This window comes from Miscanthus floridulus, chromosome 4 (assembly GCF_019320115.1).
Source record: "Miscanthus floridulus cultivar M001 chromosome 4, ASM1932011v1, whole genome shotgun sequence".
NCBI lineage: Eukaryota > Viridiplantae > Streptophyta > Magnoliopsida > Poales > Poaceae > Miscanthus > Miscanthus floridulus.
The window spans coordinates 10,218,106-10,243,160 of NC_089583.1; the positions used below are offsets into that span (position 1 = coordinate 10,218,106).

The following is a 25,055-nucleotide window of genomic DNA, read 5'->3' on the forward strand; positions in this document are numbered from 1 at the left end:
GAATTTAAACCCCATTTGAAAAAGTATTAGGAAAATCAAATTTGGAAAAAAAATTGAGCAAGCCTTGCTTCTAGCCCATGGTTTTCTCCCGCCTGGCCTTCTCCTTCACCCCAGCCTCTCTCTCGGCCCTTCTTCCCTCCCTTTGGCCTAGCCGTGCGCATAGGCCCACTGCTCCTCCTCCTCCGTTTTTTTCCGGCGTGGCCTTGCTTTCCAGCGTCGTGGACCGTCTCCTCCCGCCGGCCCACTCACGCCTGCTCCCTTCACGGCACAGCAAGCCTCACGGCCCAAGCCATAGCCCAGCACTGATGCGCCGTCTCCCCGCGCCTGCGCTCTCTCTGACAGTCGCCATCTCCCCTTCTTTCGTTGACAGGTGGGACCACCCCGTCAGGCGCTCCTTCTTCCCCGCCATACCAAACTTGGACTCCGACACCGCCCGTGTACGTGCTACCACCGTCCTCCGCCGATGTCGTGAGCCCCAAGCTGTGCCAGCTCATTAAATAGCGGATGCCCGTGCCCATGACTACTCAATCCAAGCTCCAACGCTGTAGTCGTCTCGCCGAGTCGCCGTAGCCGCACCGCAACCTAGGGCCATCGTCCGTCGTCTACCTTCCAAAGCCGCACGCCGTCTCCGTGCTATCTCCGACCTCGTAGTTGCCCTTGGTGAGTTCGCCCCGCCGCTCTCTCTCCTCCCGTGTCTTCCCCGTCGAAAACCATGAACCCTAAGTCTGTTTTCGAGTTTCACCGTCAAGCTCCCTTTGCCGGCCATGGCGCCGCCGCCGTCTGTGTCACCACCAGCGACCTCATCTCCCCTTCTCTGCTCTTAGTCGTCCGATCTTAAATCAAGAGTCCAGATTAGATTGTACCCCCTTCGCAGGTGTTTTTACAAAAAGGCCATTACAACTAATTGAGTCTTAACCCGCCATCCCTGGGTTTTTTTTAAAAGGGCCCCTCCAGTTTTCTATTTTCAAACCCGCGGTCCAAAGTGTATTTTCAGGATACGTTTTCTTCTTTGGAAAGCGTAGTTTCCTCGGTTTAGATCCAAAATACGTTTTCACTTATTTACAGATTTACCACTGATTTTGTTTTAGTCATAACTTCTCCTTTTTAACTCCGATTTGACCCGTTCAACTTGCGTTAGGTTCATAATTTCATAATCTACATGTTCATACTACTGTTAAGCATGTTTTCAACTTTTCAAATTCAAGGTTAGATTTAATCTATAATTCTATTAAAGGAAATCTTGTTTAAATCATATCTTCTACTGTTTTATCTTCGTTTTAGCTCATTCAAGTTGTGTTAGATTCATAGCGACGAGATCTACGCGTTAGTAACAGTGGTTACCATGTCTGGAATTTCATGGTTTAAACTCTAAATTGAATAATAATTATGTAATTGGGTTTTATAAATAAAATATGATTTGTGTTACTTTAGTATTATAATTCAAACTTAAACTTGACTTAATTTATATTATCTATAAAATATCTTATATATGTTTTTATATAATTAAAATACATGAAGTTAATAGTTTTATGAGTAGATCTCTCGGTAGTTGTATCTTTTCAACCGTAGCTCCGATTAGTGTGCTTTTCGTGACTGTGTGTTCGTAGCGAGACGTATATTCGTTTTACAAACTTTTCATCTTGATTTTATGTGTGATGTACTATTCTAATTTAGATCTATTGTTTGTCTCATGTATGATTGCATGGATGCTTGTGTGGTGCTCTATTACCTTGTTCAGTCGATGAGATATACGTGGTGATCAAGAAGAAGAAGAACGTTGAAGATTAAAGCTTACCGAAGGATCGGTGTTTAAGGCAAGTATAGCATGAGATCTTCCTTGTTGTCCTATACACCTTTAATCATTTAATTCATGCTGCATGTGTCTACCTTGACTACCACTAAGGATTTCCTAGTACTTTGTACCTTGTGCCTTGTTACCTATGGGGTATTGCATTGGGTAGTATCATGCTAGTGCTCAACTACAACAATGATCTTGTAACTTGACTAATGGTATATGCAATAAACATAAAAAGATGTTGTTTAGCAATATGGAACAAGGGGGCTAGAGCATTGGGTTGTTTTTATGGTGCTCTAGATTTCTCTCCCTAAAGACTTATCTGTAAGTGATCATCCGGGACTTACAGTACAACTGTGAGGGCTATATGTCTCTAGCTTTAGCTCAGTATGAGGACTTTTTCTAGCTTGTTAGTGGTTATCTTTATTGGCGTAAGAATGGCTTGACGAATCAGGTATAGTGCGGCCTTTGTCTCCATGAGTATAGGCTGCGCGTCATTGTGCCATCTAGAAGGGGGACTCTATATCTGTGTGGCTAGTGAATCTAATGACCCTAACTTGTTAGACGAACCTTTGAAAGGCTTCATAGTGAACCCTATCGACCTTCCTTGGTAGTGGGTCAAGAGGTTGGCCGTCTTGGGCGAAAGGGTAAACCATGACTCACGGTGAAAATGTACAACCTCTGCAGAGTGTAAAACTGGTATATCAGCCGTGCTCTCGGTCACGAGCGGCCATAGACCATTTACGGAATAAATGATCACTAATTGTTAATGATGATAAACACTGATGATACTGATGATAAAGATGCTCACTAATGATTATTGTTTATGTTATTTATTATTCATGTTTACCTGATCATGTGTTTACGAGCTTGTGAAAAACTTGTTGCTACTTAATTGCTAAAAGATGACTCATTAAAAGCTAATTGCAGTAAAATCAGTGTCAGCCTTTTGAGTCTCATGAACCACATGTTATATTTGTTGAGTACGACATGTACTTACGCTTGCTTTACTTTTCAATTATTTGGATAAAAATCCTGAATGGGTACCAGATTGCTAGAGTTTGGAGGAATTAGGCTTGTGATCAACCAGTCAGTTGTCCCTGTGGAATTAGAGTCTTCCCCGAAGATCAGAGTTATGTTTACGTTGTTTGCTATCTAAGGTTATATTCTTTATACTAAGTATGTTATATATTGATCATTATCTATTGATATTACCCTTATTTTATAGTTATATGTGAGATTCGATTTTATTCTTAAAACTTAGTGCTACAGTGTTACTGCCTGCGTGCGTGCATGCATGGAGTCTGGATTACATTAATTTCGTGAGTCAAGGAACGTAACGATCGATTCATCCAGGAGCTGTATATAGCCTTGGGCAAAGTATATACCTGCGCCTATTCGGTGCAAGAGATTTCCAGATTCCTGGAGAATTTCGAGATGGGTCATGGATACATGCATCCATGTTTGCATGGTCAAACCGCGCAAAGTCCGCGCATACTGGAACGGTCTCACGTGCGCACGTCTATGGATATCCAGATTCTCGCTATCTGCAATGCATGTATATATCTGCAGTGGCGGGCGCACGATTTGGACGATGGATATTCAAAATTTCAAATGTCAAGAAAAAAAATTGACAGCCTAAATTATAGTTTTATAACACAGAATTAAGTGGTAGCATCATTGATTAATAAAATCGATCACAACTTGAAATTGTCCGGCTACTCACCCTGTTCACTTGTTGGTTTCAGCCAGACTTATTCAACCAGTCAACAGTGTTTTCCTCTCACAAAAAACCAGTCTAAACCAGCACCAGCACCAACCAGCGAACACGCTGACTAATGATCAACATATCAAACTGGCAACATGTGAAATAAATAGAGGATAAAATAGCAAAATGGTAACAAAGCTTTCAACTTACAAGCTACAGGACAACTTTCCATTGGGGGCACTGCAGGCTGTCATTGCGTAGCTCTCACTGGTACTGTACTTGTTCCACTATCAAAGGTCTGTCCACTACCATTCTGCCCTTGGAATACCACCACCTGCATCTGGCTTTCATCGCAAGACTCAGAAAAACTCTCTGGTTCGGCTTGTTTCTTCTTTGCGGTAGCTCTTGCAAAGAAAGCTCTCAAATCAGTAGTTGCACTATTCTTCCTCTTCATGTTTCAGACCTAAAATTAAAATCACACAAGTATCAATTGTCATAAATTCACAAGCATTGGCAAATTACAATCCCAATTACCAATTTTACAGACCATAAAAAATGCTCACGGCTCACCAATTTTACAGAGTGCTCCGGGCCTCCGGCTTGCTGTCTTGTTCCTACTCGCCTACAGCCCTGCTCCCATCCTCACTGCTCCGCCGCCGCCCCACCGGGCGCCGCCACTACCACCCCCGCTTTTGTGGCCTTGTGGCGCTGCCGGCTGCGCACGCGGGTCGCCGTGCGTGGTGGTCTTGTGGCAAGGGCGCCGCCGCGGCGCCGCGCCTCCGCCCTCGCCGGCTCACCGACCGCCCTCGCCGCCGCCGCCGCCTGCCGTTAGGGTTGCGGTCTTGCGGATGAGGAACAGCAGAGCGTCAGGAGGACATAACGGACGAGGAACGAGCGCCTCAGGAGGACAGGAGATGAGGGGGACCGGGGGAGTCAGCTGACTGGGCCAATTGGGCCATTTGGCCAGCGGCCCAACGTGGGGATGGACACACGGAGTTGGCCTTGGCTGACCTGGGCCAATTGGATTGAATTGCTTTTTATTTTTTATGCATATACATAGATACACTATATATACAAAAAAAAATAATTTGCAAAAATAATGGGTATTCAGTTGCATACACTTGAATACAAGTGGGCCCGCCCCTGTATATCTGTAGGATGCGTTGTACGTACCTAGCTAGCTAGCTGTACGTACGTGAAATATGAATTATTATATACATACATATATTGTATACACATGCATACACGTATGTACACCTTACCAAGCCCCAGTTGACCCCTCGAACACTGCATATAATTTTTTGGTGCACTGGCTAACAGATAGGTCAGTCTTTTTAGCTTTATCCTAAGATAATCTTTTCTGACTTTCACTAGGTTTATAGAAAAATATACACACATCTACTATACCAAACTATATTTATTAATTATTAGGTACACCATGAAATTTATTTTCATAGTGGCTTGTGTGAACCCTAGGTCAGACAGTAAATGTGGCCACATGCAATCAAATTTAGACATATGGGACTGCTGGCTGGCCAGACAACTTTTCTAGGTTGTTAACCAAATAGACCCCTAGTCTACTGGTGCTACAAGTTGAGAGCCTATTTGTTTGAGGTGTAGCTTTTGGGTTTTGGCTGAAAAGCTATCTTCCTGGCTTTTCGCTTTAGTTTTGTAATAATTTCTTAGCTCTTCAGTAAACCAAAAGTAAAAAAAAAAAACTCATAACCTAATTTTTTTTTAGTTTATTTTCTTATATGTCAGCTTTCTAACTTTTCAAAAGCCACCTCAACAGTTAAATTGTTTTGTTTCAACTTCTGACTTCTCGCTGGTAGAAACAAGCACAAAATATCGAACGTGCTGCGAATAGTGACCAAAATATCTATATGCTTTTCAATCGGACGTAGTATATATATATACGGCGAGTAAGTAGTGACCAAAATATCTACATGCTTTTCAAACAAATGGGCCATTATTCTGTGGGGACTATGAAAGCCAATTAAACCCGCGCGTGTGTATCTCACCAGCACTTTGGAAGATAAGATCAATGTCAGTGCAGCAGCGGCCAGCAGGTGTGTAGCACATCTCATTTGGACCGTAACCGTATGTATCACTCTCCATGATGTCTAGGCTAACAAGCATGTGAGCGTTATTTCTATATAAATATCTACATGTGATCGATCATGCACGCATGCATGACACACAAAAAGAATGTAACACGATGAGAAAGGGGCTTGAAAGAGCTAGCTCGCCTGACACCTGGTTTGGACTTTGGACGCTAGCTTATCAGCAAGAAGAAAGAAAGATCAGAGCACACTTACAAACATGCATATATATGGTCAAGGCCGCACAGTGTGGTTAACTACATCAGCAAGTACGTAAAAACAATAAGGTCAGCTCACCGGCCAAAGCTGGAAACGCGTGCGTCACTGCGGGCATCAGCACGCATGAACGCAGGGGACGTGTTAGGAGGTCAGGTCAAGTTGCATTGTTTGCACTACTACTAGTACCACTCGAGCAGCAATTGCAAGTTCAGACACAACTAGCAAGTTACAATTATCCAGCGATCCAGCAATTGAGTTTTGCCACGTGATCCCTGCATTATATTCCACTAGGTTGGACAAGCAGCATCAGCAAATGGAAGTCAAAAGGGTAATGAATATATAATGGCTACAAGAAAGAGGGTCATTCAGATATGAACTGGAGAAGCAGGGAGATGATACTACATCAGACATGGGTGGGTTCTTTACGTTACTACGTGCACTCATCTGAACCTTGCAATCTGCACAGAAGAGAACAATCTGCAGCTGCGGTTCACCCACACAAGAGAACAATCTGCACAACTTCTCAAGCAGATGCGGTTCACACGCAGCTTGCCGGTCGACTCAATCAGGCAGGCAGCGTACAGTAAACAAAATGCAACCGCTAGTAGTAGTAGTAGTAGTAGTAGTAGTAATAGGTGGCTTTGTCGGGCAGGCACTGCAGTAAACAATTTGCAGAACTTCTGAATCCCTCGCAGCATAACACGCTAGGTTCTCTCAAAACAATGGGGAAGGCTATAAGAGGAGGGCTGGGACTTGTGGGCCACGGCCGCCTTAGGAAGGAATTTACAACTGCGTCTGTACTTTTGCTCAAAAAAAAATACTGCGTTTGTACTCCACGGCCAGACAAGCCCAGAACCTACTGGCCAAGCAGCTAACAGCCCAAAAGCAGAAAGTCAGGTTGCTCCAAAGAAACTTGACTTAGGTACGTTTGGTTGGGCTTTTAGCTTTGGCTTTTGGCCCCAAAAGCTAAAAGCCCAACCAAATGGATTGTTTTTATAGGTTGTTTTTTCGTAGTACATTTTTAAAAGCTGATTTGACTCTGTTTTTGGCTTTTGGCTTTCTACTTTTCAAAATTGGTGGAATAAAAAGCTCTTCCATAGTTGTTTCAAGAGAGATAAAAATAGAAGGTATATTTTATACTTGTTTAACCAAACAGCTTTCAGCTTTTCTATAGCTCGCAGCTTTTCTCATAGCTCACAGCCCACAGCAGCTTTTTTTCACAGCCACAGCTCAACCAAACACACCCTTAGAACTAGAAAACTAGTGGACGAACAGAAGTCCGGACGTGCGGCCACTGTGTCCGCACACAGCTTCCGCGCCGCACCCACATCCCATCTCACGCCCTAGTTCCACATCCCATTCGACGCCAGCGCCCATGTCCGGATGCAGTACCCGCACACCATGCCCATCTCACGCTCGCACGCAAGAAACCCACGTGGATCCCAATCACCTGCCCGCCTACGGATGCCCGTCGCAGAGGCATCTACCAGCCTCAGGCGCCCGCACGGTAACCCACGACGGCACCCCAGCGGCAACAACAGCAGCAGGCCACTGTCCGCTAGCCACCGACGTCATTGCAATATGTGCACCACCATATCTACTTTTAAAACATCCAGATAAAACACTTGCAACATACGTCTGAAACATATGAAACACTTGAAACATACGTGTATAGCCATAGCAACATATGCAATATTCGGATCTAGTTTAGCAACATCCAGGTGAAACACTTGCAACATAAGTCTAAAAACATCTTAAACACTTAAAACATATGCTTGAAACATACGTGTATAGCCATAGCAACGTATGCAACATCCAGATAAAACACTTGAAACATACGTCTGAAACAACTAAAACAGTTGAAACATAGGTTTGCAACATACGTATATTGTCATTGTAACATATGCAACATCTCAGATCTACTTTTGCAACATCCAGATGAAACACTTGAAACATAAGTCTAAAACGTCTGAAACACTTAAAACATGGTGTCGGCGGCGGCCACGACCTACATGGTGGGGAACTGCGATAGCCCTCAAGCTCGGGTCAAGGGGACATCGAGAGCAACAACCCAGCGTACACCTAGGCGCAGGCACAGGCCTCCCCATCCTGCCGTGGTGTCTTTGACTGGCCACGGGAGACGATGTCCGGAGCAGCGGCGACCTCCTTTTTGGCTTCGTGGTGGTGGTGGCGTAGTGCACGCTGTGGCCACGATGGGCAAGGTGGATTGGGGCACGGCGGTGGATGGCGCGGAGCGGGCTGGTGGCACGACAGAGAGATGTACAGACTGGTACCTGTGCCACTATTCCTCTTCCTCCTCCATCGGCGTCTCGTTACTCCCTTCCACTGCATCATCGTCCATGGCATTGTTGTTATCGTTCTCCTCATCAGCCGGAGCCTCAGAGTCGGTCTCCATCTGCTCCTCATCTTCCTCATCCACGCTCCCATACGCTTGAGAGCTCACCACATGGCCTTGCAAGTCCTTGTGCTTCAAATTGCCTGTCACAGTTCAGAATTCACAAAGTGGAGGGCATTAGAGCAGGAGGTAGGCACAGCTTCAAATTGCCTATCACAATTCACAAAACCACAGGTCTCCCAACTTGCAGTTTGTGCATGACTAGGCATGGTGCTGGAGAAACTGTGAATGTGGTTGCAAAATTTACCCATCTGGAATTCCTTCTCGGTGGAGCAGTTGTGTAGCAGCGCCTTAACCTGGAACAAGAACCGCTCCATGGATCTCTTTGCAGGAGGTACTTTGCTTGTGATCATTGTCCGCTTGTTACCCTGCACAAGATTGTCGATGTACTGCCATAAGCACGGAGCACAAGGCTTATGGTATGAACGTCGTACGTACACAGAATCATCAGTTGTACCTTAGCATCTGAACATATGGATTGGATTATTCTTGTCGCTTTCTGAAGTAGTCTTAGCTGTATCAGCACAATTCATCAGCAACACTGATCAGCCATTGTAATTCATCAGTGATACCAAAAGGAACATAAGTGTAACCTACAGCCCTTACCATTTTGACTATGGTGCCATTATGTTGCTCGAAATGTGTCTCTAGAAAGCTGAAGGCTGCAAAAGGCAAATAGTAAATTGAACATTTTATTTTGTCAAAGGTCAAGACCAAGATACACCAAAATTGGTGTTACCAACAAGATGTTGAAAGGTTAAAGGCATGTATACATAGTGAACTTATAGAACCACAATTCCTCACCTTTTAGAAATGTGTCGATAAACTTTCCCCCATGTTTAACTGCCATTGCATGCATAGAAACCTGTAATTTAAGAATCGTGTAAGTAGTGTCTCTTTCATCCAGCAGCCCAATACTTGAACAACCGCACAAGGTACTGTTTGAGGAATTTGAGCTTGAGTCGCTATGGTGCAACTAACCTTTTCGTGAGCCTTGCACATTCCTATTAGAGAGACAAATGCCTCCACTGATTTCTGAATTTCTTGCAGAATAGAATCAACTGATCCTCTTTCAGGCGATGCTCTAGCCTTCAGTGCTTGTTTGATCTAGAGTAGGATGGAAATTACTCAAACATCAGGCATCGCTACAGCTTTAGATTAAAGGGCACAGCAATAGGGGAAAAAGGAGCAATTCTAGCGCATATATGCTGATTTAAATTGCTCACCGTCTTGTTTAAACTCCCAGTGTTCTCCTCATGCTGCATTAGTGACCGAAATGTTAGAAGACAAGACAAGCATGGGATAGTTCATAAATGCATCAAATGCCATACTTACAAGCACACGGTACCAAGAGGGAATAGTGGAGGAACACAATGTTGGAAAGTTGGAAAACCATACGATACATCTTGGGTATCTTTTGTTTTGAGCGAAGGTTCCTTAAAACATGGAATAAGAAGCTATAAGGAGTATTCTCAGGCAAAAAGAAAAGGATCATGTAGTTCATATCTACAACTATACGCTAAGTGAGGTGTCTCTCAGAGCACCACTCAAGAAGTAGAGATGGCCCACCTTAGGCAATATCTCAGCAAGTAGATCTGAAGTAGAGTCACTATTCCTGAGGTATATTTGCAATATCTTCTGTATAAGATCACCCTGACAGACAAAAAGCAGGGAACATATTAGGAGCTACAAGCTTATCACCTATCAGCTAGCACATTAAAAAGGTAGTTCGATGGAACTTAAGCTTACTTTACTCTGCCATCCTTTTTCAGCATCTTCGCTAGGGAAATCAGCGCTTAGCAGCTTATGAGCTGAGTATCCAAGATGCTTTCGCAGAAAGGGAATGATTGCTTTGGAGCATCCCATGTGTATATTTTTCCCATTTGGTTCCCCAGATTTTTCCAACAATACAACAACAGAATTTACCATTGATTGTATAGTAATTAACACATCAGAAGACAAAAGGTATGAGAACGAGGACACTGCAAAAAGATTAGAACACTAAAATTAGGCAAAAAGATTACATAATGTCCAAGCACTGTGGGCACCAACAGCTAGTTACCTGGATCCACAATATCCTCCAACATTTTACATGCTCCACAATATAGGTAGTCAACATTGCAAAGAGTAAGAGATGGTTGGAACTCAGAAAGAACATCATCAAAATTTTCAGTTGGCTGCAAAGTCTGCAAAAGTTGCTTCAGAATTGACATGTTTGGTTGATTCAACAGATCAGGAATGGCAAGTAACTGCAAAAGGCACCAGACTTGTTAGCAAGCAGCTTCAGTTTCTAGATCTCTTGTCTATTTTCAGATGAAAGAATACATCCATAGAACAACCTTCCTGTAGCAGCCAAGAATATCCTTGCATACAGCAGTCACAATTGATGATTTGGAGACCACCACATATGGTATGTCTGGGTTGCCAGCAGAAGATGAATGTGAACTCCAGTTATCTGTGCAGCTCTCTGATACTGAAGAATAGTAGCGTATCGTGTTATCAACCGAAAGCAAGGAGAGCTAATGAAGGATTATACAAAATTCAAACACTGATTTCCCCCCTCGAACAATGCAGGAGAGCTGTGTGTCCATGCATTAAGAACAAAATGTACATAAAGGAGGAGGGGGGAGGGGAGGGGGGGGGGGGGGGGGGGGGGGGGGGTTAATGCTACCAGCACATGCAGCCCTGACCATAAAGAAACCGACTCAGCCCATTAATTATCTAGTAACTCAACAATGTAAAAGTAACAAGAAGCATAAATTATGAAATAGAAGTTTACCATCTTTGATCATTGAAACTGCTCCATCCAGATGCTTCCTTAAAACTAAGAATAGTGGCTGGATTTTGTCAAGAAATTCTTGTGTGCTCTTATGGCAATGAGTACGAGTATATTTTGCTTGAGAAGTACTAAGAAAAGGCTTGGTTGAAGGAGTTAGATTATCTAATTTGTTATGCAGATCACGGAGAAGATATAAATATGTTGGTAGCTGCGTGAAAAAAAAAGCCAGACGTTAATAATTTAACCACATTTTAGCAGTAATTATCTAGTAGGAATAAAGTACCTCAGTTTCAAGATAAGAAGATGAATCTCGACACTGCAAAAAAAGCATACCAATTGTTTTAATGAACATAAGATGACAATTAAGATAGGAAGAAAAGGTTTTCTGATCCACTAGTCAATTTAAACTGAAGAAACCCATACCTCTGAGTAGTTCAACAAAGACAAGCATGTTGTATGGAGAGTTCTGAATTTGAATCTTTGCATATCCAGTTTAATTGGTGTTGCCATTAAATCTATAAGCCCAAGTTCACCAAGATCATTAACATCTTGTTCAATATCCTTTGACATCATTCCACTTGACGATGGTTGTGAAGAAGCTTTGTTTGTCGCTTGACTGACTGTTACTCCTGCTCTTTTGAAAGCATCCAATATTGTAGGTTGCTTGAGTTTATCATCAGGATTCATTTTTTCTGAGGCTTTGCCCTTGTAACCCGTCCGTCTTTTGCTGGAAGCACCATTTATGCTCTGTTCTCCCATGTTCTTTGGAATGTTGAATTTGCTGGTGCTTGTTGATCCAGAACAATCCCCAAGATATCGCAGCTCAGGCAGAGATAATGGATAATTTTTGAGAAATGCATTCAGCAAGCCTTCAAGTAATCTGAATTGCACAAATTTGTCATTACTCATATAGGCATATGCCATACATGAATACATAAAAAGTTTGGAATCTACTAACTTCTCAGATTTAGATTAATCAAATGGACAATAAAAGGGCGTACCCAGTGCAGAGAGCTCCCGCTCTGTACGGAGTCTGGGGAAGGGTGTTAGTGGCAAGCCTTACCCTTGCCTGTGCAATGCGAGGAGACCGCGACTCAAACCCGGGACCTTCCGGTCATAGGCGGTAAGACTCTACCGCTTGCACCAGGCCCGCCCTTCATTAATCAATTGGACAATATTGATGGAAATTCACTGGCCACACACTTGGAGTCAGAAATAAGAACACCACAAAATTTTCAGTGCCCAGGGCCCAGGAATGATGATGGCAGAGCAAACAATATCCAATGAACACAAGGATCTAAATGGTTCTATTCCATTTATAGATGTCTACTGAAGTGGGCCTAACTATGAATGTGATCATTATCAGTACAAAAGCACAATAACGATAGGTGTACACTCACATCAGATTTCTTACACGCTTCATAAGTTTTACTGTTGTCTCATCCCTTGCTTTCTGTGAAACATTATCAACCCTACTTTCAACTTGTGTGCTGAAAGCATTGAGCTGCATTGATGCTCTAGTTTAGACAATAGAGATGAAAATCACAGTTTGAAAACTATAGCATACAAAACCACTCACCAACTCCCTGATCCAGTTTATTGCATAGTACAGGGAATAGCACACTGTTTTTTTCTGCAATCCTGACAAGTTTCCCCATTTAGCTCCATCCAAGTGCTGTCAGTGGTACAAATTAGAAGTTATTATTTTGCTTGATCATTAAATAACATCTCTCAAAATTTTGACAATTTATACACTGCAGAAGTGACATTTATATAGTGGAAGCAGTGAAGTCCTTGTACTTTTGTACAAGAGTGAAGAGATCTGCAAACAACCTATAGGTAAACACACAGAAAAAATAGCTACTCCTGCCATTCTTAAATGCTTGGCATCTGATATTACGCATATATTTGGCACTTCCGTTTTGAAATATTTTGCAAACTACCTTAAGAATTACTCTCTTCAGTCAAAAATACTTCACATTTGGGTTTGCACAGTTTCAATGCATATATTTGACCACTAATTCCTTTAACAATATATTTTTAAAGTCCTTCAAATTTATGAGATTTTGCAAGTGTTTTTCAATACAGTTCTATACATGTAACTTGCATTTTTCAAACTACGTAGTTTTTAAGGTTTGACTAAATCTTGTCTGAAACGACATGTTTCTATGACCAGACGAAGTAAATAATTTGTGATTCGCCACTAAACTATTTGAGTACAACAGCAAGTGAGTTAGAAGTATTCCTCACCCAAGCAATTTAGAACTACACCAAGAAAGTAGAGAGCGATATAATTGAACAGAGAAATGTATATAACCTTGGTAGAGGGAAGGTGCAAAGGACAGCCAAGTAGTGCATTTATTCCACCAAGTGAACCTTCATTTACTAAACGCTCAATCTTTGATATAAAGCAAGAAGAATGTAAGCTCAGCAATTAAGACATGTAAAACTACGTAGTTATTGCACTTACTGTTGTTGAAAGTGAAAATTGGGACATAAGGATCTGCAAGCAGGATTGAGATCTGCAAAAAGTGAAAAATATCAGTAAATTTGGCTAGTGCGGGTTCTTTGAAACAAATTACCTACTCCTTCCATTCCAAATTATAATTCGATCTGGCTTTTTTAGATACACTGTTTTGACATAGTATATATCTAGGTGCACAGATAAAGTTATGCATCCAGAAAAGCCAAAACGACTTATAATTTGGAATGGTGGGAGTACCAAATAATGACACCATTAATAACTAATGGTATTTTACTTTTGGGGCGCAGTGGAGGCTAGAGGCATAATATTTACACATACTGGAGAGATATTTCCATCCAACTTCATCCATAATTCTCCTGTAACCAAGGCGTCAACAATTACATTTGCACTTGTTTATTGTAAGTATTGACATCCTAATGTTCAAAAGAAATGGAGTCCATAATAACTATGACATCATTTAGCTAACCTTCTATGTCATCACATACACATTTCTCCGGTAGTTCGCCATTTTCTAGATCAGCAAGAAAAGGTGTCTCAAATAATTCTGCAGCATGCTCTCCTACCCTGAATAGACCAATTAGTCAAATGAACCATCTTGCATGAGCACAACCAGCAGAAAATACATACGACGAAATATTGAACATATACCATCATTTTGTACCTACCACTCATGAATTGAAGAGTGAATAACTTTGCTATCCAGCAAAGCAGCTAATTCATCATATAGAAAAATCAAGGGTAATGTCACAAATTTGCATGCGTTAACAGACATCTTCAGCAATTCCAGGGCCTCCTCACAATTTGGTTGCTACCAAACCAGCCAAATAAAATTAGCATTAGGATTTCATGAATGCAAAAAAAAGGGTTGATGCAGTAAGTGCAGTTTGTGCAATAAGTGCAGTTGTGTCCCAGAAAAGAAACTTTACCAATTTTGCTGTACAGTATATGCATTCCTAACATGTTATCCTTCATTTCAGCATGTGTATAAGATATATGGTATACTATTTTATCAGTCGTTCATGATGCTTTGCAACAAACAGAATCACCAACTAACAATGAGTAGTTTAATTATTCATACAAATTTGTTATTATCTATCAAGATTTGTCATGATAGATGGTTTATATCTGAGGTACTCAGGGTGTTTAAATAATTTCAGCAATAAATTTGTTATGATAGTTGTGCTCAGATGAGTGCTGGCTTTCACTTGGGCATATGAAGGAATGCCCATAAGGTCAGACATAACATATGCACTTGGCGTGTTGTTTCAACAAAATATTGCCACTTATCCTAAATTTACATTGTGCATAAAACAAACCTGAGATGATGAACAGTTCACAGCAGCATTGTCATCAGTGGAAGCGATAGTAGAAACTATCCTTAAAACCCCAATTATTCCCATCCGTCTATACTTCATGTCTGGATTACCAACCTACAAGGTAAGAAGCAGGCACAGAAAACAATAACGGATTGTAATTTCAAGTGAAAGATGTCTTTCCGAGAAGAATGTGCTACCCATGTAAGAAATGTGGTTATACCTGCTTTCTTACCACCATTAGAAGCTCATTAGCTACTTTAGAGCCACCTGAACCAGTATTGAAGCCAGCAGCCAGTGCCAAACGACAGAAGATATCGTAAACCTATATAGCTCTTGATCAGGTATTATTTATGGAGACACAGATTAGGAGAGAAATGAACAATGTATCACAAACCTTCCAAAGATTATCTTCATGAAAACTCTCCAAGTAATCCAATATTCCTGTATTGAAAAGGTCAATAACTCTGTTCATCAAATGAAAAGCACTAAAACAAAGGAAAGTATTTTTTTCTCGAATATGCAGGAGCTCTGCATATCATTGCATTATATATCAGAAGAAGAATACAAAGGGTGGACTAAAGACCAACTACCATCATAGGAAAGTACCTTACCAGTTATATGTGAAGATATAGGAACCAGTTCCTCCGAATTGTTGGATGTTAGAGAAATCATGATATCCAGAGCAGATGAAACTTCATAGCTAACCCCAGAACCTATATGAGCGACCAATGAACCCACAAGCTGCCAAAAAAAGGGACAAACTATTAGGAAATGATGAACAGATAAAATGCACAAAACAGAACAGATAATTTGTAATCGAAGATACATGGTCATTCAGTACTAATTCACAGTACATATCCATTTATTATGTATTCACACTTAAACCACCAAAGTGTCTGAAAGTGTTACAAAATGGAATGTTTCATAGATCACAAAGATTATATCGTGCCATCAGCATATATAAGACATCCTCAACTTTTTAGCCTGTGTATCATGACAACCAGAAGTGTCGGAAGCCAAGCAGTACCTCTTGCCTGGAATATGTATCAATGAACTCTTCAAATAGTGCTATGAACAAATAAGACGCAAACTCTCTAGCTTTCTCTTCCTTGCAAGCCAACAAGTAATCGCTAACTGAGAGGTATGACATGAAATGTTCCTGATTCAAGTTAAATCATGTCGCATTTAGACTCCAAATTAGCATGGATATTTACATTTCTGCTGCATGTATACAATCATTGCAGTATAATGAAGACTAACCTTCACCAGTTCAGTGTTTCCATGAATGCATTGATCAAACAGCGTTTCTCTTATGCACTCCTGTAAGATCTTGGACTTCAATATTTTCTCTGCACTCTTCCGTAGGGCACCACCATTGGCATAGATAAGCATGATGAGCCAAACATCAATCACTTTGTGATCTCTCGGGTGGTCAACTGACTTCAGCTCCTTCAAGAAGGCCTCACAAAGCATCTGCATTCACAACAAGGCACAGCCAAGAAGAAGCTTGAACATAGCTACAAAAAGGATTTTGAAAAGTTCCAGGGGAGAGCTTCCCCAATCTACAGTACTTTGCTGCAAAATAAACTGAAGATCCAAACAGTTTACATTCTTAAACCAAACAGTTTACATTCTTAAACCGTAGGCCTGATCTCAGTGTATCAAGTATTGCCCCATCAGTGCCTTTAGTCGATGCCTTCCCTTTAAGCTTCTTACTTCGTGCAGCCCGTGGATCCACAACACCAACAAACTTGAGCTGCTCACGTATCTGCAATATAATCCTCCCAGCATTGACTGGCGTAGCCGACAAAAGCAAGAACCTGAGCAAATGAGGCATCTGGTCTGGAGCAATTGTCCGGATGCATGATATCGCAACAGTCACTGCCTGCAGGAGAGCCACGTCATCAGATCATAACATCATACAGACATACAAAACAAAGTTCACTGACAGACACACACAAAACAGAGAAGAAAATGTGTATACATAACCTGCTCCTCATCATGCAGACATCCAAAACAAAGTTCACTGACAGACACAAAACAGAGAAGAAAATGTGTCCACATCACCTGCTCCTCATCATACAGACATACAAAACAAAGCTCACTGAAAGACACACAAAACAGAGGAGAAAATTTGTCTACATCACCTGTTCCTGCAACTCCTCGTTGAGGTTAAGATCCGACAGCACATCAAGCACGGCGACAACGATCTCGGAGTCCTCCTGCAGGAGCTTCTCGAGCGCGGCGACCACGGCAGCGTGGCTCTGGTCGCCGACGATCTCCGGAAGGGAGCCGATGATCTCCTTCTTCAGGCGGGGCGGGGCCACGGAGAGCACCTCCACGAGCATGTCGACGAAGGCCTCGGCGTCGACGAGGAAATCGAGCCAGCGGAACTGCGACACGATGAGCCTCCCCACGTCGTCCTGCAGCGGCAATCCGTCGAGCGCGCCGCCGCCGCCATCGTCGAAGTGCTCGGGCAGCTTCTCGAGGAGCAGCGCGAGTAGGCCCGGCTGGAGCGCGGGGACGGAAAGGAGCGCGCGAGCGAGGCTCGGCGCGTGCGGCGCTGTCGGGAGGAGCAGCTGGCGGAGCCGCGCGGGGGAGGAGGCCGCGAAGGCGGCGAGGCCCTCGAGGAGGCGCCGCGCGGGGGGCAAGGGGGAGGAGGAGGCGTCCCCGCCGGCGGAGAGCTTGCGGGAGAGGCGGGCCGCGAACGAGTGCGGCGAGGAGAGGGACGGGGGCTGGTGCGGCGGGACGATGAGCGTGCAGCCCGCGTCGGTGAGCAGCGCCGCCGCTGCGTCGACGGCGGAGGAAGCCTACTGCGCAGGGACTGCAGGTTGGATTATCTGAAAGCCGAGGGTCTCTTTAGAAAACCTGCCGGTGAAAGGGTATGTTCTAATCTGGAGCGTCGATTTGAAAACGGATGGCTGTGGGGTGTGGAGCGGGATTCTCATGGCCGGAATAGTGAGGCCGGCACGGTGGCTCCATTGCCGGCGGCGAGTTTCTCACCGGCGAGCACGAAAATGGCCATAGAGACCACGATTCGACACGGGAGATACACGGGGTGAAATAGGAGACTACGGCGAAGTTACCAAGACACTTTTCGCGGACGAGGATGAGACGTAGATGACGAACGGCTCGACGGGGCGGACAACAAGTTCCTGCAATCGACGGCGGCGATTAGCGAGCAGCCGTGAGAAAGAAAAAAAAAAAGAGAGGCAGGGAGTTCGACGATTTCTCTAACCCAACGCGAAGCTCGGAAGACTGCTCGGCGCGACGGCGAAGCGACGAAACGAGAAACGAGCTCGGCGGCGGATTTGGGTTGCGGCGGCGCTAGCTCGAAACAGAGGCTGCGGGCTTCCTAGGGTTCGGAAAGACGGACACGGAGGGAGGCGGAAGCTTTTATAGAGCATGCTGGCGTGGCACGTACGCCGAATCGTAGCGGATTCGGGATCGTCAGCGGGATTTGGTGCTCGGCAGCGTGTTTGAGTCGGAGCAGAGTCCCAACCAGGAACGAGCACGGGATGGAGGAAAAGGATGAACTGTTCAGTGGGCCCTGCGCGTCAGCCAAACAGGGAGGAAGGGAGAGGGGAAGGAAACACTGTGCAACTTGGCCAGGTAGGCCCGCGGCGCTGGGCATTCACGCCTTGCCAACAGCCGAAGCAGCAGGCCAGCAGACCAAACAGAGAGAGATCTTGCTCATCCTTTCATTGAAGGGATTCATTCTATTGGTGCTTAAGCCAAATCGTACATTTCTTAGGTCATCGCTGAATTCTTTGTGCTTCTCACAAACCTTTGCCACTGACTTCAATCAGCTGAGTGTGCAATCTTATCATCATCCATCTTGCGCTCATCATCCCACCATGTCGTGAGTGTAGCTTCTTTAGGGTTTAGGAACCTACGTCTCAAGCGGTCGGTCACTGGCAGGTACCACATTACCAGGGCAGGAATTCTTCTCTGCTTTGCATCGTTGCCTAATAGAGTGTCCTCTGGAGGCTGAGATTCTTGTACCACCTTTTTTATACCCTTCTTATTCCTCTTTTTCCCCGTGGAGGGTTCGTCCCCACCGTAAATGTCATTGTTCTTGTACCGGCTGGCCCCACACCGGGGACATTTATCCAGTGACTTGAATGTTTCGCCACGAAAAAGTATACAGTGGTTGGGGCATACATGTATTTTTTCAACCCCCATTGTCAATGGACTTATGACCTTCTTCGTTTGGTATGTGTTGGCGGGAACTGAGTTTGATTGTGGCAGCACCCATGACAGGAGATGCAATAGATCATTGAAACTATAGTCTAACCAGCCGTACTTAGCCTTCAGGATGAGCAGCTCAAGCACGAAACATAGCAATGTCCAATGTGTCGGATAGCCCTTTTCAACACCATACGCAGTCTCCTTCGATGCTTTTGTCACTCTTTCTAAATTTTCTAGACCTTTCGGACTATTTAGTAAAATCTCTGGTACAAGGGTTCGAATCATGTCCTCTAAATCATCTTCATCTCCGACACGTGCTCCACCATCATTATTGGCACCACCTTCGTCGTTACCATCCCAACCACCAGCATCATCACCTTGTTCATTACCAAACTCGAAATCCATCCGTGCATCAAGCTCTACTGAATATTGGGACAGGGATTCTATGGTTTCATCGTCGTATTCCTCATCATCCTCGTCGTTAATAATAACCGTTTCACCATGATGAATCTACACTGTGTAGTCCTCAACAAATCCTCGCATAATCAAATGTGATCTGATGATAGTCGCATCTGTCCATGCCATACGGTTCTTGCAATCTTTACAGGGGCAAATAATTATATCCTTATTCTCTTTCAATGTCGTTGCATGCTTCGTTACGGCTCCAATAAATTTATCCACCTCTTCACGGAAACCTGCCTTAAACCTTAACGAACCATACATCCAAGAGTTCCTGTACTCCATCTTTTACAACAACAACAACAAAACAAACATTAAAGAACTACTTATTCAGATATATATAAAAATAAATCAAAGTAATAATTATTTGAGAATAATTGTATATACTTCAGATATATATGAATATAAATCTAATATAATTACATGAAGCATACAAACACACCATGGTAGAGGAAAATTAATTAATGGCCCATTTATCCATAAATAATTAAAATACATATTTATTGATTACAATAAACAATTTCAAAGACAACAATTAGCAATAATTATATTTTACCCAATATCTTTCATACAAACCTTAGTCCAATTTCATCAAACGTAAATTTACAAAAACGAAATTAATAAAAAAAACCAAACCCTAGATCTAGATCACATGCACATGAAACATCCATAAAACTAACTAATTGTTCACTAAAATCAAGAAACATGGACCAAATAAGGGTATGATCTTGTTCCCCTCCCTAATTTACCCTAGTACATTTAAAAGTTGGGTCTAATTTGCTCATAAATAGCTCAAGTACCATAGAAGAGAGAGAAAAAGAAAACTCTAATTACTCACTAACCAACCATTAAAACTTCAAAAAAAAATATAGAATAGCATTTTCTTACCTTTCTTAAAAGACTAATGATAACGACTCATCTTTAGTATAAATTTACAGCAGTATAAAGAAGGTTCTGTCTCTTTCTTAAGAGACTAATGATAACGACTCATCTTTAGTACTGACTACAATGGATACTCCTGTTTTTCTACACAACGATTAATTACCAGCCCTTTGTGTTCTTCTCATCATTCATTGGGGCATATAAAGAGGCTGAATCTGCAGAAGAGAAGGCATGAAAGAGAGAGGCAACATCGCGCAAACTCATACAACCATTTTCGCTTGTTGAAGGTAGCTTTTGTTTGGGTTGGATGAGAACTGTATGATGGGATTGGGAAGCATCGGGGAATAGAATGTTAGCCTGAATAACGTCTGCACCTCCGTCACTGCGGGCACCCGTCTGGAGTTGGTCTTCTGTTCTGAAGCCAAGTAGAAAGCGCGAATTGAAGCCTTCAGCACCAAAGGGGGTTTCTCTTGCTGCCTTTCCTTATGTTGTAGAAGAAGCTGGAGATTGCATAGTTTTTTGTTGTCTTTTTGGCTCTAAGGTTCCTTGAATTATCTAAGCAAATTTGAGCAATATATACACGACACTGAGTGTGCTCTTGTTCTTTTTGATATCACAGTATGTAGTGTCTTACGTAGAACCGGAAGACCAGTGTGAGAAGTATGGTTGATATGTGCACTTGACTAAAGAATTATGAACGATTGTCAAGATGAATTGATGCTTTCCCGGCATGCTCTTAACTCATATATGCTTAATTATGCTACTGGCTACTCGGTGGTGTAGTGTTGTGTTATGTGGGAGAACTTATCTTGTGTTGTGCCTCTTGCTTGTGAAGTGTAGTTGATGGGTGAGACATGGTGGGTGGTCGGCAGCAAATAAAGGGTAAGGTTAAGCAAGGTTTGCACCGATGAACCAAGGGAGGTGAAGGGCGAGCGAGAGGAATTGGGACCAATGGATCGAGTAAGGCAGAGCGGAGCCATCGGCGATCCACGTCGCTTACGTGAAGGGCAAGAGTACACGGAGTGTGAAGAGGATGATGAAGATTGTATCGACCAAGTCAAGGAGGAGGAGGATGGCGTCGCGACACTTGGGTGAGGCCGAGCGTGCATCTACATCAGAGATGTTAAATATGGTGTTGGTCAAGTAAAGAATGAAGGTGAAGGCGTCGGACCTTAGCAGAGGTTGGACACACATTGATATCAGTGAATGAGGGTGTGCTAGTTTGGTCATCAAAACTAGGCATGGATGGTTTGAGCCTCAAAACCATAGGCGACGGGTTTGAAAACAAAAATTGTTAGGTCCGGCCCCTGCCATCTAGAGGTCCTATAGGCAATGCACGTGTAGGAGCACGTCCTCGAGGACGAGTGGATGGAGGGATGGAAAACAAAATAGGAAGAAACTCATGGGGGTTAAGTGCTTATTTTTGGTCTCCTCAAGGGGTTTGACTTAGAAATGCAATTTGAATGTTTATTGACCTAAGTGGCATACACATACAATTTCAAGGACTGTTCTTACATTTAACTCTGATTTATCTAACGTGACGTCCACAAATTGTTATCATCAACATTTATATAGTTTTAAAATAAATGTTCATATATAGGTCGCTAAAGCAATATTTTTCATGATTGCTAAAATATAGAAATATACATCACTACTCATTTATCCACGCATATGTATCCTTGTTCTAGATGATAGCACAGCATATATGTTTATAGAAATATACCTGTACTACTCATGTATCCATATGCAGAAAGTTATGTACACATAATGTTTATTGTTCTTTAATTTTTCCATAATAGGATATGCTGGTAATTTGATGTAAATTTGAGAGAGTATTTTACTTTAACTTTAATGATGGGAGAATTGGGTAATATGGACTTCTGTTAATGTTATAATGACCGTTTGAGTAATTTAGATGTCAATTCAAGGGTATTTTAAATTATGTTTCATGATGTCAGATATGATGGCGCGTAAGGGTAATTTATGTGCAAATTTTGGGTTACTTTATATTATCTTACATAATGTCATAGATGTAATTTTCAATGTCTATTATTATCAATGGTTACTAGTGTGTATTAAATTAATGACCCTATCTTTTTTATTTTATTGAGAAATTTGTAAAATTTATCCTTTTTTCTGGTTCATCTGTTCAGAATGTGGAGGCACGTTGGAACCTCCAAATAGTAATACTAACATACATAAATTGCTAAAATCTAGTCATAGGAATGGAAACGTGAGGGGTATATATTACTCCCCATTTTAAATTATAGTTCGTTTTAATTTTAATTTTTCTAAATTTAAATCTTGTTAACTTTAACCAAGTTTATGGAAATAATATACAACACTAGCACTAATGCTGGATGGCCCCTAAAAAGGGTTAGCACACTGCAATCATCAACACACTAAACTTCCTTTTTGTGTTTACATGTTGGGTGCTTTTGAATGTCTTTTGAACACGCGTAGTTACCCTTATCTCTTCTCGTCTCTACAACTAAAAAACGACAAATGCAATCGTTCACCTGGCAGACGCACGCCCTCCCTGACAGAAGTCTCCATCGGCCGTTCGATCATACGTGATCGTCACTCACTCCCCCGACCCTTTGCGCATGCCCCCTGCTCAGCCCCACCACCCCGCACGCATCGAACGGCTCCAGTCTCCTATTGTCCCTCAAGGAATTGCTCGAGAGCTTTGTGTCTCTTAGCCCCACCTAAGTTCTTTGATTTCTCTTTTGTTTCGTTGAAATTATTTTGATGTGTTGAAATGTTTTAGCTCTTGTTGAAATATTAAACAAGTCTCCAGCCCATTTTAGAATCTAGATGTACAACATTGTAGAGTGTGAGCATACTTTAAATACATGTTGAAGATGATGGTCATGGAGATCTTCACAAATATGGATGGATGTTTATAAATTAGTTATGTTCTTAAGTGTTTTCATGTGGTCCTTTGACAAGAACTCTTGTTTTTTTTTCTATTTGTTGACTCTTGTCTGGTTGGAAAGCCTAAACACTTGTCTACCTGAAACTCGCGTGTTTCAGGGGGGAGAAAACACGCACGTGTTTCCTGCACGGAAAACACACAGAAAAGACCCGGCAAAAATTCGAGTGTTTCACACAAAAAAACACACGATTCTGTGTACCATGTATCCAATTGTACTTGTTGTAATCTGAGTACAAATTTGTGTCAAAAAGGCCAAAAAAAAACAGGGCAGATCTGTTCTGGTTGTAGTTGTTTGCTGTTGTAGCCCATAAACCTGCCAAAAAAAAGCCCAAACCCATCAGCCCGATAGAAAACAACTTAGTCCATTAAAACACCCACCAACTTGGTGGAGAAGCAAACGCACACAGAAACAGATCGACCGATCTGTTCGTGAGGAGGAGCTCTACTCTCCTCACGCACAGCAGGGCAAAAAGGGGAGAAACCAGATCAAAGCATGAGGGAACGTGGGAAATCTCAAGATCCAAGGAGGCAAGACTCACCTCAACATCAATCAAGGTCAGTACAACAGACATCCATCCATCTGCTGAGTTAGATCCCTGTAATATGGCATCATCAAACAAGTCATGGTCTGAAATCAATCTGTGCAAACAATTTTTCCTTTTTTAGATTGCAATTCAGTAGATAAAAAGAGTAGAATGGTGGTTACATTACCTTTTTGAACAATCTTTGATAATCCCTAGACTGGACACATGTTTTAGTGTACTCTGCTACTTCCAGTTCTTAGATCCTTGCAATCAGTGCTCTGCAAAACTGTCCCTGCAACAGATCGAATTACACATATGTCAGTATCTCTGCTTGCTCAGCTCAGCTCAGCTCTTGATAAAAAACATATTTCAAAATATGGAGGACACCTCAGAACAAAACTATGATCTCAGTACAGTTGAAGGGATCAACAAGTGGCAACAAGCACTAGAGAAGATGGCTTAGATGAACCAGGTACTAGTTCTCTTCACATAAGGCAATGGCCATCCATTTGTTCAATTGGATACATGGTACACAGAATGCATCTCCTAATATGAATTTGCAAAATTATGTACTTTTCTCCATGATCTGCTACAAATGCAGAAATAACAATTAATCACATCTAGTTTTTGAATGAAGCAAAACAGGCTGTACATGACAACAAGCAAATTCAATGACTATGCAACATTATCCAACTCAATTAACACTGAAGCTATGATGACAGCACACTCAGATCCTTTCCAGATACTTGGAGGCACAACTAGTTCAAGTCACCTTTTCAACCCATACACAATCAAAAAGGTGAGCAAATCATTGCTGAGATTGATAGAATCTGAACAGATACATGTTCTTAAAAGAATAGAAATTTATTTTCATGTAGGGTGGCTTGACTGAGCTTATGCTTGAGCAAATTATGAGCTCACAAGAAGACATTGATCACACAGAAAGGGGTACCATGCAGGTACATAATTACAAAACAAACATGTGCAAAATTACTAGTGCTAGATTGTGTAATCTCAGCTTAGAACAAGTGCAATTTCTAAAATAATTATTACAGGTACATGAAGTGACACAAGGATCGTTAACAGACATGCTAATTACAAATGATATGAATGCTCTTGAAGAAACCTTAGCACCCCAACCAGATTCATCAATATTAGACTCAAGGATGGCATACCAGGTACATGTCCACAAACACAACAATTTGCCACACATGCATTAGCAAAATTGCTTGAATACAAGT

At 42.3% G+C, this 25,055-nt stretch overlaps 1 pseudogene; it reads right to left on the reverse strand.

Annotated features, from left to right (window-relative positions):
• Positions 1-7,602: 7,602 nt before the first annotated feature.
• Positions 7,603-24,397, reverse strand: LOC136548041 (uncharacterized; annotated as a pseudogene).
• Positions 24,398-25,055: the final 658 nt, after the last annotated feature.